The sequence below is a fragment of the Brassica rapa genome, chromosome A06, assembly GCF_000309985.2.
Source record: "Brassica rapa cultivar Chiifu-401-42 chromosome A06, CAAS_Brap_v3.01, whole genome shotgun sequence".
Lineage (NCBI taxonomy): Eukaryota > Viridiplantae > Streptophyta > Magnoliopsida > Brassicales > Brassicaceae > Brassica > Brassica rapa.
Window position 1 is genome coordinate 19,081,134 of NC_024800.2, and position 15,295 is coordinate 19,096,428.

Below are 15,295 nucleotides of genomic sequence, written 5' to 3' on the forward strand. Positions count from 1 at the left end.
TAAACATACAACATAAAAAATGGAAAAACAATATTAAACATATGTAAGATTACCATTTTTCACTAAAAAAAAGACGGTTAATCTCCATAATGTAACATTACTATTTTGTAAAAAAAATATTATATATAATTTCGAAAATAATAAATAATATGTCAACATAAAACATAAAAATGGAAATACTACATTAAACATAAGTAAGATTACCATTTTACATTTAAAAATAACAATAATATGTAAACATACAACATAAAAAAATAGAAAAACTACATTAAACATATGTAAGATTACCATTTTTCACTAAAAAAACGGATTATCTCCATAATGTAATATTACCATTTTATAAAAAAAGAAAAAAAACATAAATATAACTATTTGACTATTTGTCCAAGTTCTTCTATTAAACATTGCCGTTTTACATTAAAAATGGAAAAATACATTAAGATTTAAACATATATCTTAAAATATAAAATATAAATATTAACAAAATATAAAGTATAAGAAAGAGAAATACACAATATATAGAAAAATAAATAATAAGTAAATATTATAAATATATAAATCTATACTAATAAAAATTTAAAGAAGCTTTCTTCCGAACCATCTTCTTCGATAATAGAATTTTTCGATGCGATTACCTTCAGCAATAAAAAATCAATGAAACAGACTTTCCTCTATGACTTTCTTTGTTGTATAACATTGGCCAAACTCCAATTTAGATCTATAAATATCCAGACTAACATGATAAATGTACAGAAATAAGGTGGAATAATAAAAGTTTCAACGGATGCACAACTGTGTTTTGGTTAAAATTATGGCAAAATTTAAACAAAATTCCTTACAAAACTATTGTTTAAAAAAAAAAAGAGTTGGTGCAATTGCACCCATAGTCCTCTACATACATTTGCCACTAAAGACAATATGGACAAGGTCATATATATACAAACATGTATTAACTGAAAACAAGTATATATTTTATATATTACAACTAAAATAACATATCTGCGGAGGGTCAAAGTCAAGTAATATTTCTAAATAATATTTTGCAAAAAAATATCCGTAATATTATTTTAAAAGTCAATTTTGCACTGTTTCATTCATGTTAGTTTTTTATGGCTAATTACAAAATTACCCTTAATGAATAAAAATATTACACGTAATTACAATTATTGACAATTAATAATACTATTTTTGAAATCAGTTTCCTATGTGTCGCTTTCACATTAATTTTTACGATAAGTAATTATAGAGATACCTTTGATGAATCAAAAATATTGCAAGTAATTAGCATTATTGAAATTTATTTTCTTTTGTTACATAATATCTGTTAATTATATTTTTCATTTAATTTCATTTTTCAAATATTAATAACATATACAATAAAAAGGATTTTTTAAAAAAAATAAAAGTAAATTTAAATCAAATTTGTGCTTGTTGTGGTGGCGTTAGGTTTTACAACTGTTAGTTACAGATACCATTAATGAATTAAAATATTACATGTAATTACCATTATTAAAATTTATTTTCCTTTGTATTAAATAATTCCTTAATCAAAATTTTAATGATGTTCCATTTATACGTTTTTCAAAATACTAATCTCATATATGATAACAGGAATCATTTATAATAAAGACAAACTAAAAACAAATGTTTATATATAATGTGATTTCATAATTAAATAAAGTTAAAAATAATAATCTTTAGATTAAAAAATAATAATTCCTTTATTAGATAATCTTAAGCAACATAAATATATTGTCAAGTTACTTGTTTTTATATCTATCTATTTTCTTAGATAATTACAGAAAATAACTTAAAAAATATAAATCGATATTCTTTAGTTCCCTTGAAATATTTTGTAATCATTATTATTGAGATCTTGTATTCTTTTTATGTAACACTTTATTTTGTATTCATGTTTGTATAATTATTAGTTAACTAAAATATTTATAATCACAACACAAATACATAAACATCATATTTGTTTTAAATAGTATATCTCTAGATATTTTTATGTGAAATATATAAATATTATATTATTCAAAATCAAAGGGTCAATTAAAATAAAAACATATTGTTTTTAGTAATATTTATATGTTTTATACAAGGAAATTACAAGATGTCTAAAAACATATTAATAAGAAAATAAATATTAAATAATTATTAAAATTTAATTATTTTATGAAATATTTGTACATGAAATTTCAAAATATTATCTTTCTATTTATTTATGTAATTTTGAATTAATTAATACTTCATCTTATTTTTATTTTATTTTGTCAAACATGTTAAATTATGTTACACACAATTTTAATAAAATTTATTTACATATCTAAGAGAAAAATCTTCCTAGATGTATATTACATTATTAAAAACCTTAATCTATATAAAATAAAAAATATTATGGTTAGATTCGGAGAAGTAGATGCAATCTAATATACTAAAGTGATAACCAAATCGACTAGATATTACATATCAAAATAACTTGTCTAATTGAAATAACATAACATTATTAATATAAATTATATAGAAAACATAAACTGGTTTAAAATTAAAAGTAAAATACTTATCCATTATTATGATATATTTACTTTATAATATTTATACTGGTGCATAAAAGGAAGAATCGCCTATTAAATATTGTGTAAACAATATTTGATAGAATAAAAATTCATATTATATAATATATTGAATGGAAATAGTTTTATAAGATTGGTTTTACATTCATATGGTTTTGAACAGAAAACAATAAAACTTAAAACTTTAGATAAGGGGTGCAACTGAAATGCTTATTTGTGGGATAAATTTATCTGGAATGCATCATTCCATTGAATTCCATGAAATATTTACCAGTTAGCATAAAAACCTTTTTAAACCAATTCCATACATTCTAATTTTGGAATGGAACAAAAGAACAAAGGTTGTAACTGGTAAATCAAAAAAGGAATACATGGAATATAAAGGAATTGAATAAGATGAATGTAATGCAGTAGAAAAATGGAATGAATTCATTCCATCTATTCCTTATCAAAACTGTTTTGGAATATTTTACTTTATATTTTGGATAGATATTTTTGGAATTGATAGAATGAGCATTCCATTCCATTCATGTTAAATGGTAAATTTTTTTATGGAATTGATGGAATTGATCATTCCAAAGCATTCCATTCCAAAAATGGTCAATCCAGTTACAGCCAAATCCTTTGTAAATCTATTCTTTTTATTTCCTGCAAAAAATGTTCATGAATGAATGGGATGAGTGGAATTAACTAGTTTTAGTTTTTATTCTATTTTGTCTGTCATTCCATTTTTAGTATTCCAAAATTTTTAATTCCTTTCATCCCGTACATTCCATTTAATAACAACCAGTTACAGCCAAGGACATTTGCGATTGGACTTGCATTCTTCTAGGGTTTTGAAACATTGACCATCGCCCACTGGATCCCTCTTACAGCACCAACAATTCACTCCATAACAAATGTAAGGGACACATTTTGGAGGAAGAATTATCTTGCTCGAACTCTCTATTTCTCCAGCATCCAATTGTGTAACTACACATTTGCCAATCGTTAACAATGACAAAAAAATAAAGAGACAATTGGTATAGCTGCAACAACAAGGTGATAGTTTAGTGGTAGATGAATTTCTAGGAGCTAAGTAATCCGGGTTCGAAAATACTTCATTACACTTCATCTTGTGATCATGTAGATATAAGATCATGCTTTAGGTTTTATTTGAATACCTGGAGAGAGAATCCATATATGGGATTCACCTCTCCTTAAAATTAGTGTAAGCCTTTCCACAGGCTTGAATTTTTCCAAATTAATCGAAAAGAAGGCAATTGATAACATATGAAGAAACCTATACGTACATTGATGCAAAGCATAAAGGGAGAACATGAATAGGTATATGAAAGTTGTCTTTGAAATCATTTTTGTTTGGCTTTAGATGATCTTATAATGTATTTCTCTCTTTGTTTACTTTATTTGTAAACAGTATGTGATGTTTGGTTTATTGTCAATTCGCCATACATATATAGTGTTCTGACTTGAAGTTAAAAATCTTCACATATTTAATGATCATCTTAAAGAGGTAAAATATAATATAATAAATAGGAAAAATAATATTATCAATATTAGTTCAATTGTCATATATCATCTATATCTAGTGTTATACTGAAATAAAATAAATTTTCTTGCATGTATTGTCATTTATATAATCTTAAGGAAATTATTATTTTTCAACAGTAAATTACCTACATAGAACTAGTTTTTCTAATAAGAAAGTTAAGTGTCATTCAATGTTAGTAAATGTTAGTCAAACTTAGAACTACATTAATTTTTCTAATAAGAAAGTTAAGTGTCATTCAATGTTAGTCTTTTTTTTTTTCCGTCAATGTTTTTAATATTGAAGAAGATAGGGCCAGGCCCAATTACAAGGCCGAAGCCCAAAGAACTACAAATCCGACAGTAAACAAGAAAAAACAACGGGCCAACCAATGGGCCTGAAACCAAACCCAGCCTCGAGAAGGAGAAACCCGGCGACTTCAGCTGGTCCACGTGTCGAGGAGACCGGATACGTGTCATTCAATGTTAGTCAATGTTAGTAAAACTTAGAATTACATTAATTTTTCTAATAAGAAAGTTAAGTGTCATTCAATGTTTTTTTATATTATTCAAACTTAGGACTACGTTAGTTGCAGTAAAATACAAAAGAGGGAGGTAAGAAAAAGGTAACGTATCTGGGTGTCATTCAATGTTATTCATTTGATATTTGTCAAGCGTCGTATATATCATCTATTTTTTCTTTTTGAAAATCAACATAAAAACTTAAAATAACGAAAATAAAAGATGCCATAAATTCATTTTTTAATTGCCATAAATAATGCAAGATTCTTAAAGCATACAAGATTTTCAGGTATTAATGGAGAATTGAAGTTACCATTGGAGTATTAAGATTATAATTTTTCACTAAAAAAATGTCTTATCTCCATAATATAACATTACCATTTTATAAAAAAAGAAAAAACATAAATATAATTATTTGACTATTTGTCCAAGTTCTTCTATTAAACATTGCCGTTTTACATTAAAAATAGAAAAATACATTAAGATTTAAACATATATCTTAAAATATAAAATATAGATATTAACAAAATATAAAGTATAAGAAAGAGAAATACACAATTTATAGAAAAATAAATAATAAGTAAATATTATAAATATATAAATATACGAATTATATATACAATAATAAGTAAATGCACAATTTTAAAAAAATGGAAAGAGTACATTAAATAAAATGTACATCTATCTTAAAATGGTAGTAAATTATATAAAAATGAAAATACCACATTAAACAAAAAAATATATATATAGTTTTACATCAAGAAAGTCTCTACAAAACTCATTATTCCATCAACATCAACCTCACACTATCAAGGAAAACTTCAAAGCACTCGAGCAAAAAAATGGTTCCACCATCAACTCTTGCCATACCAAAAACCTTTAATGAACTTGAAGGAGATTTTTTATAACAACGAACTTTTTGTTAGGTAGATTCATTGTTGGGAAACCCGCAACTTCCAAAAGCCAAACTTATTCATGGGAATTGAATTGCTTTTCATAGACTCAAAGATATTCTTACAAATTTAAATTAATCTAATCCATCATTTTATTGTTAATATCCAAGTTCTTCTTTAAAACATTGCCGTTTTACATTAAAAATGAAAAAATACATTAATATTTAAACATCTATCTTAAAATATAAAAAATAGATATTAATAAAATATAAAGTATAAGAAAGAGAAATACACAATATATAGAAAAATAAATAATAAGTAAATATTATAAATATATAAATATACGAATTATATATACAATAATAAGTAAATGCACAATTTTAAAAAAATGGAAAGAGTACATTAAATATTAAACATCTATCTTAAAATGTAAAATATAGATATGAAGTAAATAGAAAGTATAAGAAAAAGAAATACACAACTTAAAAACAATGGAAAAAATTATATTAAGATTTAAACATCTATCTTAAAATATAAAATATAGATATTACGCAAATAGAAAGTATAAGAAAAAGAAATACGCAATTTAAAAAAATAGAAAAAATACATTAGTATTTAAACATCTATCTTAAAATGTAAATCTATCTTAAAATATAAAATTATTAGTAAATAGAAAGTATAAGAAATAGAAATACACAATATAAATAAAAATTAAATATATAATATAAGTAAATACCCAACTTAAAAAATGGAACATTACATTAAGATTTAAAAATATATCTTAAAATTTAAAATATAGATATTACGTAAATAGAAAGTATAACAAATAGAAATATACAATTTAAAAAAATGGAAAACGTACATTAAGATTTAAACATCTATCTTAAAAAGTAAAATAGAGATATTAAGTAAATAAAAAGTACAAGAAATGAAAATACATATACAGGAAAATATATAATAAGTAAATATGTAAATCTATAATATATGAATTATATATATAATAATAAGTAAATACACAATTTTTTTTAAAAAAATGGAAAAAGTTCATTAAGCATTAAACATCTATCTTAAAATGTAAAATATATAATATAAGTAAATACACAATTTAAAAAAAAGGAAAAAGTACATTAAGATTTAAATATCTATTTTAAAATATAAAATATAGATATTACGTAAATAAAAAATATAAGAAATGGAAATAAACATTTTTAAAAAATGGAAAAAGTACATTAAGATTTAAACATCTATCTTAAAGGTACATATATCTTAAAATGGTAGTAAGTTATATAAAAATGAAAATACCACATTAAACAAAAAAAATTAAAATGTACTCCCTCCGTTTCAAAATAGATAATGTTTTAGAGAGTTTTTGATGTTTCAAAATAGATGATGTTTTCATATTTCAAGGTATCTTTTAACTTTATCAAAAACTGTGTAACCAATTATATTTTGTAGTATGTTTTGTGATTGGTTGAATAATTTTTAATTTATATTTTAGTGATACCTTTTAGATAAAAAACAAGTGTTTTAATATTTGTGTCCCAACCTAAAACTTCATGTATTTTGAAACAGAGGGAGTCAAGAAAGTCCATACAAAACTCATTATTCCATCAACATCAACCTCATACTATCAAGGAAAACTTCAAAGCACTCGAGCAAAAAAATGGTTCCACCATCAACTATTGCCGTCCCAAAAACCTTTAATGACTTTGAAGGAGATTTTTTTATAACAACGAATTTTTTGTTAGGTGGATTCATTGTTGGGAAACCCGCAACTTCCAAAAGCCAAACTTATTCATGGGAATTGAATTGCTTTTCATAGACTCAAAGGTATTCTTACAAATTTAAATTAATCTAATCCATCATTTTATTGTTAATATTCATACTAACTATTTCTTTTTTTTTTTTTTTTTTTTTGTCATCAACTTTACAGACTCATATCAACTTTACTAACTATTTCATGATCAAACTATTACAGTTAATAACCATTCAAGCATTTATCCCGAAACACTTCCTTCCACGCCGAATCAGGTATTGGTTCATGTTGGTTTAGTATTGTTTTTGGTTTATTAACACGTTTAGGATGGTCCTATTGTAAATATAATTTAAGTTGGTTTAGCATATATTATGCTTAAAATAACTTAAATTAAATAATAGTAATATTATGCTTAAAACATAATTTTAAAGAGTTTTCAAATATAGTTTATATAACATTATAGGTGATGAATTTAATTATTAAATTTGTTTATTACTTAAAACTAAGTTATTTTAAAAACATACTGAGTTATAAATATCAATGATGGATTGGTGAGTATAACATGAAGACAAAAATATAAATATTTTATTTTCAAGATAAGAAATTCATCTTTTACTCAGTTACTCAATATATAATATCTTAAATTATTTTTTTAAAAATATACATAATTTATATATATAGATTAATCTTCCAAACTTAAACTATTATATTATATATGAATAATGTTTTTAAATAAAAATAATTTCTGATTTAAAAAAAAAAATAAAAAACAACAAATGGTTATTTTCAAATAATAGATATAATTTATATTATACTATCATTTAACAAGTATTAGATACGTTTTAATATATCATTATTTTCTATTTCCAGAAAACAATAAATTGTTAAACATCAATATCACCTAGGTTAAGTATACGGACAACACAAATTCAAACATCACAAAAAATATTTACATAAACATTATAATACAATAATTTAATCAAAAAATACAATTAAAAAAGAATAGTTATATACTTAATATCTGAAAATCAAAAATATTTTTGCTAAAATTGTACTTACCTGGCCAAGGAGATCGACCATCTTTTTACGGATCGATTGATTGTTGAGCATGTGGTCGATCCGAAAATACTCAACAGTTTAATTTAATATCTAAAACATTTTTGTTAACACTCAACAGATAGTTTTGCTAAATATGATAACTAGATAGCCAACAAAATTACAAAAAATATTTAAATAGTAAAAAATATGTTAATTTAACGTGTTAAGATTTAAAAATAAATTTTAATTATGACATGCATCTTAACATTTATATAAATATATATCATAACCTAAATATAAATAATTTAACAACTTAAATTAGAAAAAAATAAAAATGCCCGGGCGTAGCCCGGGTTAATCCCTAGTCTAAACTATACTAAAAGGAGGATACTAAGCCCTCTAAAGGTGTACACGTCGGATTGAAAAATTAACCATTCATAGAGCAGCATTCGTCCACGTCATATAAAAGGGATTGAGCTAGAAAAGGCACGTTGGCTGGGCTTTGTAAAAAATATAATTTGCCCATCCTCAGCCCAAAACCTATTTGTTTCAAACTTGCCTTTCTCTCCCCCTCGACTCTTCCACTTCATCTTCTCTAATCTCTGAGTTTTCCGAGTTTCACGTTACTTTAGCCACTTATGATCAATCAGTGATCTTTAAACTCTTTTTCAATGTTCCGTTCCACCTCTCTATGATTCTTCATCCTTCAAATCCAGACGTTTTATGATATTTATCAACCACTAGCTATAAATTTAGGGCCATACACACGAACCCTCACCTCCCCAACCAAGTTTTTGCAGTTCTTGATTTTTTACTCCCCTTTTCCGTTCTGGCTAACCTTGATTTTGTCTTCCTACTTTACTTTCAACAATCTGCATCTTTGCCGTTTTCTCAAGAGGTTGTCCACTCATCCTTTATTGGGATTATTAGGTTTTTATTCTCTCTTGCATGTTCAATTGCCATTAATGTCAATACCAAGAGCTTCTCGCAGATAAACATGTAATTAGTTGACTCCCTTTTGGATTTTCAGAACTGTTATCATTCTCTGCAAGTCAATCTTTACTTTCCCTTTTTCCGTCACGTTTTATACCTCTTATGAGTTTTTGATAATCAATAAACTAAATATATGTAGTAAAACCTATCATCTTACTTCGTTGATTATTCACATAATTATACTTTTTGTTTTGGTTTTGACTCTAATGATTGTTGCTGTTGATTGAACGTGATTTTAGTTGTTCTTTCCAGGTTCTGATTGCATCACCTCCAAGAAAAAAACTCAGGTTTGCTAATAGACGAACATGTTTCTTCGTTAATATTGTGGTACCCTATCTCTTTCATCATATGTTCTTAGTTGGTTCTTTCTTTCTCTACAGTCAGCTGATTGCTTCATGACTTTCCTACGTTGGCTTATTGAATCTCATATTCAGGAGCTGGAGGAGGAACTGAAGCTTCTCAAGAATCACTCTCAACCAAATATAGTTGTAAGCAATGAAAGCTTTCTGGATTTCTTTACAATTGGAGTTGTTGATCTCTTTGACTGTTGGCTTAGTGTGCTCATTAGTTTGCCGCCTATTACTTCTGATAGTTTGTATTATTCTGTAATCAGCACCAGGGTGATTACTATTAGAATATGGTAACAATGAATCATCTTATTATTGTGAACCACTTAGTTACCTTTCTTCGATTCAGACCAAATAGTTAACTGGTGGCTTTGTGCCGTGCTGGTTTGGTCTCAGTTTTCTGTGTACGTTCATAATGGGTTTTCTTAGCTTATAGTTTTGTTTGTCTTTCAGGGATGCAGCTGTCCTCACAAATGGCGTGTATGGCGACATAGATGATGGTACCATTACCGATAGCGATCTGAAGACAGAAAAACTCACACATTACATAGAGCATCCCCGTCCCATAGAGCCACCTGCAGAGGCAGCGCCTCCACCACCCCAGCCTCTTAAACTGACAAAGAGGGAGCAGAAGAAACTTCGAACCCAGAGGCGTCTGGCATAAGAAAAGGAGAAACAGGAGATGATCAGACAAGGGTTGCTTGAACCACCAAAAGCAAAGGTGAAAATGAGCAATCTGATGAAGGTTCTTGGGTCTGAAGCAACGCAAGACCCAACCAAGCTTGAGAAGGAGATCCGCACAGCAGCAGCCAAACGTGAACAGGCTCACACGGACAGGAACGCAGCACGGAAGCTAACACCGGTACACCAACTACTTCTTTGTTTCTTTTATAACTCTTTCATTCAATACCACTGAGAATTTTTTTTTTTTTTATAACATGAAACATGGAAACAAGAACTTGTGATTGGTTTATTCGTAGAAATCTGTGTTTTTGTGGACTTATGGTCCATCAGAGAGAGAGAGAGAGAGAGAAGGTTTTTCTTTGTGAGAAGGTTCTTCTCATGGGAGATGGGAGAACGGTAAGTTTACACGACCTCCCCTGCTTTGTAATGCATGGTTTCCTCAACCTGATTGTTTAAAAATCTTGATTTAGAGCTTTTGGATGGAGAAGAGACGCTGGAAGAAATATTGGATCTTATCAGTGAGGAAGCTGGAGCATTGGCCACAGCTGAGGGAACCAAGAGCTTGAACTCAAGTTTCATCTAAACTAATGCTCTTCAGGAATTTTTAAAGGTAAAGAAGCCCTTTGCTCTTGAGTTGAGATTTTATTTGGTCTTCTCATTAGCATTATTTCTGTGAATAATCTTTAAAGGTCGATTTGTTTGTATCAGATTCAGCTTTGCAGAGTGATTGTTTAAAAAAAAAAAAAATTCATCTGTTGCAGCTTAGTCGGTTGTGGTTGTGGTTGTTAAAGACAAGAGTGATGGCTAGAAGGCTAAGGAAGAAGATGAAGATCAATTGAAAAGTGGGTGGTTGGGTAAATGAGGAGACCGCAATAGTCTAAGAAGGTTGTGATTGAACATTTGAGGTCTCATAAGGGAAGTAACTATAAAATGATTTTCACCTCCTCGATTATTTGTCGATGCTGGAGGGGTTGTGATTAACAGAGTTTTCTTTGGTGGTGGACAAAAGAAAAATATTAAAAGAGATTTTGTTTGATACACTAAGCGTTTAGATTCGAGACTCCCCTTATATAGAGTAAAATTTAGGATCAGAGTTCTTAAACAAAGTAATTTCAAGCAAGTATATTTTCTGATTTACATCTCAGGACCTCTCCTGTGTCTATATACTAAATATTTTAGAGTATTCAGTCTCCTTATATTCAAAAATTCAGAAGCAGAGAGTATATGTTCTTACACACTGACTTAAGGCCGATAACATCATATAACAACATATTCTGTTTTTTTTTCAAATGCAAGCAGTATTGAATTCACATAGAGAGCACATACTTTGTTGGAGGCATGAGCTATGATTAAGCAACATCAGTCATCAAGACTATTATGTGAGAAAATCAAATTCTGTGATCATACAACGCAAACACAAGCTTATGAGGACAAGTTCTCCACACTTTACTTTATTATATCATATTGAAATTTGAGATGAATTGAAAAATCAACAAGACATGAGTTTTAAAATCCATCCTCGCACAAATTTCCGGCCACAACAACGGCTACTCGCCTTTTTGAACATGGGTTATAACTTATAACCAATCTATGTTTTAGAAAAAAACAATTAAAAATGGGAATAAAAACAGTTGCATGTTACTTTTTTAGACAAGACTTACACGCGCACAAATGAACATATATGTTACATTTATATGATTTTCAGTCATTATTTTCAGTTCATGTACTCTTCTTTATATAATCAATCGGCAAAGCCATCTGTGGTAAGCTTCAGTTTCTAATGAGGCATATAATTAATGAGTAAATCTCATGAAACTAAGGTTATAGGAAATCATGGATGAAGACTTTTGTTCCTAAGTATTTTGGGGATCAAAACGACATTTGAAAGGAAAAAAAATATGCATACCTATTATTTTTATAATTTACAAAAAGGTTTATGAAAAAAGGTAGGTCACAAAAAAAATATAGTTAAAAATCCGTACTAATATGCCTATGATCCAAAAATAAATCTTTACGGAAAAGTAAACAACGAAAACATACATTACATTATATATATGCAAATTGAAACAGTTAATTACAAAAAAAAATAGTCATATGAACCCAAGTATATCGTTTTAACATGAAAACTCAAATACCAGAACGATCCAACATATATACACTCACCAGATATACACACCATACATTACTATGAACTGAAAAACAATAAAATATATGCAACCCATGGATAGGATATCAATCAATGTAATAGTATCCAAGAAATGGCAACCAAAAATTTCAAGCCAGCGTAATAAAAATTATGTTGACATATTACGTTTTTTTGTTAAAAATAAGGTAAACAGATATTTTAAAATTTTGACCAATCAAAAACGTGCTTAATTACTATCATTGTTATAATTTGATTAAACTATATTTAGAATCATATCAATTATAGGAACACATTTCTTTGTCATAGCTCACCAAAACATGAGCATTAACATCTAAATCTAGACACTAACCATAAGATAAGGGCCAGAGAAATTAACAGATCCACCATCTATACTACCGAAATATCTTCTTTTTGGGACAAACAAGCCACGAATAGAGAATGCATTGGAGATCCATCATGAGTGAGGCAAGCCAAAACTCACCTCCGCATGCATAAAATCGTACAGGCAGTGGTTCTACAAACAAGGTAAAACACAGCTATATAGCCCATAAACAAAACACAGTAAATAAGGTTATCATGAATCTATAAAACATGCAATCGCATATTTACTACTAAAAAGAAAAGTGAACATCACTAACCAGCATACAACCACTCTGTTGCAAATTTAACTAAACTCATATTTGTTAACAGATCAGGGCCATCTCGAACCATCATCTCACAATTTTCCATTTATGTCTATAAGATATTCCATGATACAATCGTCTACACTCGACAAACGGACATACCTTCATGTGTATTACTTTTAACTTTAAAAAAAATATAATAAAATGCTTGATCGTTAGGTTTAGAATGAAGCTAAAGGATTTTTAGGTTTTTATTGTGTTAGTCTCATACGAAATGCTATTTCTAAAGTTATATTGTTTGCATGCTTTCTTATGATATTTTTTTTGCTTTTGAAAATTAAAATCACAAACCACTTCAGATCAGTATGTATGATCTATTTCTCATTCTCTTTTGATATATTCAAAAAAATTCGCTTCCAAAATTTTGTGCAGATATTGAACTTACATGAATGATGTGTTGTAAATATAACTTTGGCCAAAGGAAATCATCAACAAACCATTAATAAAGGTACAACCGGATCTATACCTACTATCCAAGCTCAAAACTTTGTAAATTCTTTAGAACAAATTTATCAAATGACATCATATATTATATAAATTTAAAAAGAAAATAACATAACCACATTATCCGCGCGTAGCGCGGACACGGACCTAGTAGTAAAATAAAAACATCAACATACTATACGTCATTTGGTCTATGCTTTATTAATTTTGTACCATGTTCTCATATATACAGGACACTCATCAATTTTATTTTTCAAACATGTAATCTTTTAGGTATTTCACCCTGCGCAAGACGCGGGTTATCACCTAGTAAAGTGGAATTATTGTTACACGACTTCAATGCAATATTTTTTGTTTGATATACAAGTAAATTTTACTTCGTGAATTTATGATATTGTTGTTACACGAATCCTAAGAAAAAGGTAATCTTTCAAATTATATAACGTGATTGCAATCTTTTTGGCGTGATTAAAAACAAATTAGGTGAATTTATGATACAATATTTCAAACGTAAATGTAAATTTGGTTTTCAAACAAAGGCTTCCTTTGTTAAAGTGTAATTACCGAATATATTTTTTTCCTCTCAATATACCATGTTATAGGAGTTGACCTCAAATTTCTAAACAATGTTTGCGACGGAAAATGAGAACTTTTATAATCGGAATTGATTATTGATTTGAGATTGATTGATTTTTTCAATCAATCCCCAAAGGTATTTCTTTCTTTATATTAAAAATAAGAATATAACTTTTTCTGATTTTGAAAGATCAATTTGCAAATAGAGTGATAAGGCAAGTTTCGAAATAGAATCGAAGAGTACTTTATTCTTTATTAATTAGTTAATATTACTTATATTTATGGCGATTTCAAATAAAAATAGAAAACCCTAGACCCAGACTCTCCGGTATATAAATATGTGGCCGATTATAACATCTCCTCACCAAATTCTGCATCTCAAAACATCGTTACCAAAAAATTCTCGCAAACAACTTTACGAACATCGACTCTCACTCATGGCGGGCTTTAACTTTGTTGCCAATTTGGAACCTTTAAGACAATGTCGAGGGTGAGGGTGAGTATTGCTCGATTGTGGAAGCAATACTCTGCTGCTGGTGGACTAACCATTGAAATGGTTCTCATCGATTTTAATTTAAGTTTCAACAATCTTATTTATGTTAAATGTATTATGGTCTAAACGATCACGGGTAAATAGGATTGCAAACAAAGAGTTTTATAGACATTTTTCAGAGTAGTTGTGGTTTTCTCAGTTTTTTTTATTTGGCTTCCTTATATTTTGTTTCTTTCATATTTTATTAGTCTATTGCTTATATTTCATTTTATTTTATATTTATAATTTATTTTATGAAAACAATAATTCTATTGTCTATGTTTTCTTTTATTTTTACTTCATAATTTATTTTATATAAATTTTTGCTTACTCTTATAGATTCACTTCTACTATATATACTTGAATTAAACAAAATAAATACACAAATTAAAAAAAAAATACTTGCTTTATATAGACATAGGCAATTTCAATGAATCCCTTATTACCTAAAACTAGAGATTTTTTCCGCGCTTCGCGCGGATTGTGTCTTATAAATTTATTTTATTTATAATATTATTTGTCGGTTTGTTTCTTTTACATTACTTTTTTGTTTTTCCAATGTTAGTTTTTCTTAATTT

The 15,295-nt window shown here is 27.5% G+C and overlaps 1 long non-coding RNA gene across 9 annotated transcripts; it reads left to right on the forward strand.

Moving 5' to 3' along the window:
* The first annotated feature begins 8,719 nt into the window (after window positions 1-8,719).
* Window positions 8,720-12,564, forward strand: LOC103844044. Of its 9 annotated transcripts, none has more exons than XR_004448651.1 (6): window positions 8,720-9,311; window positions 9,545-9,592; window positions 9,686-9,793; window positions 10,106-10,732; window positions 10,807-10,946; window positions 11,098-12,564. It is a non-coding gene; the product is annotated as an uncharacterized LOC103844044 (long non-coding RNA). The 9 variants fall into 9 exon arrangements; XR_004448650.1 differs by having other exon boundaries at window positions 8,765-9,210; XR_004448654.1 differs by having other exon boundaries at window positions 8,766-9,311; window positions 9,558-9,592.
* Window positions 12,565-15,295: the final 2,731 nt, after the last annotated feature.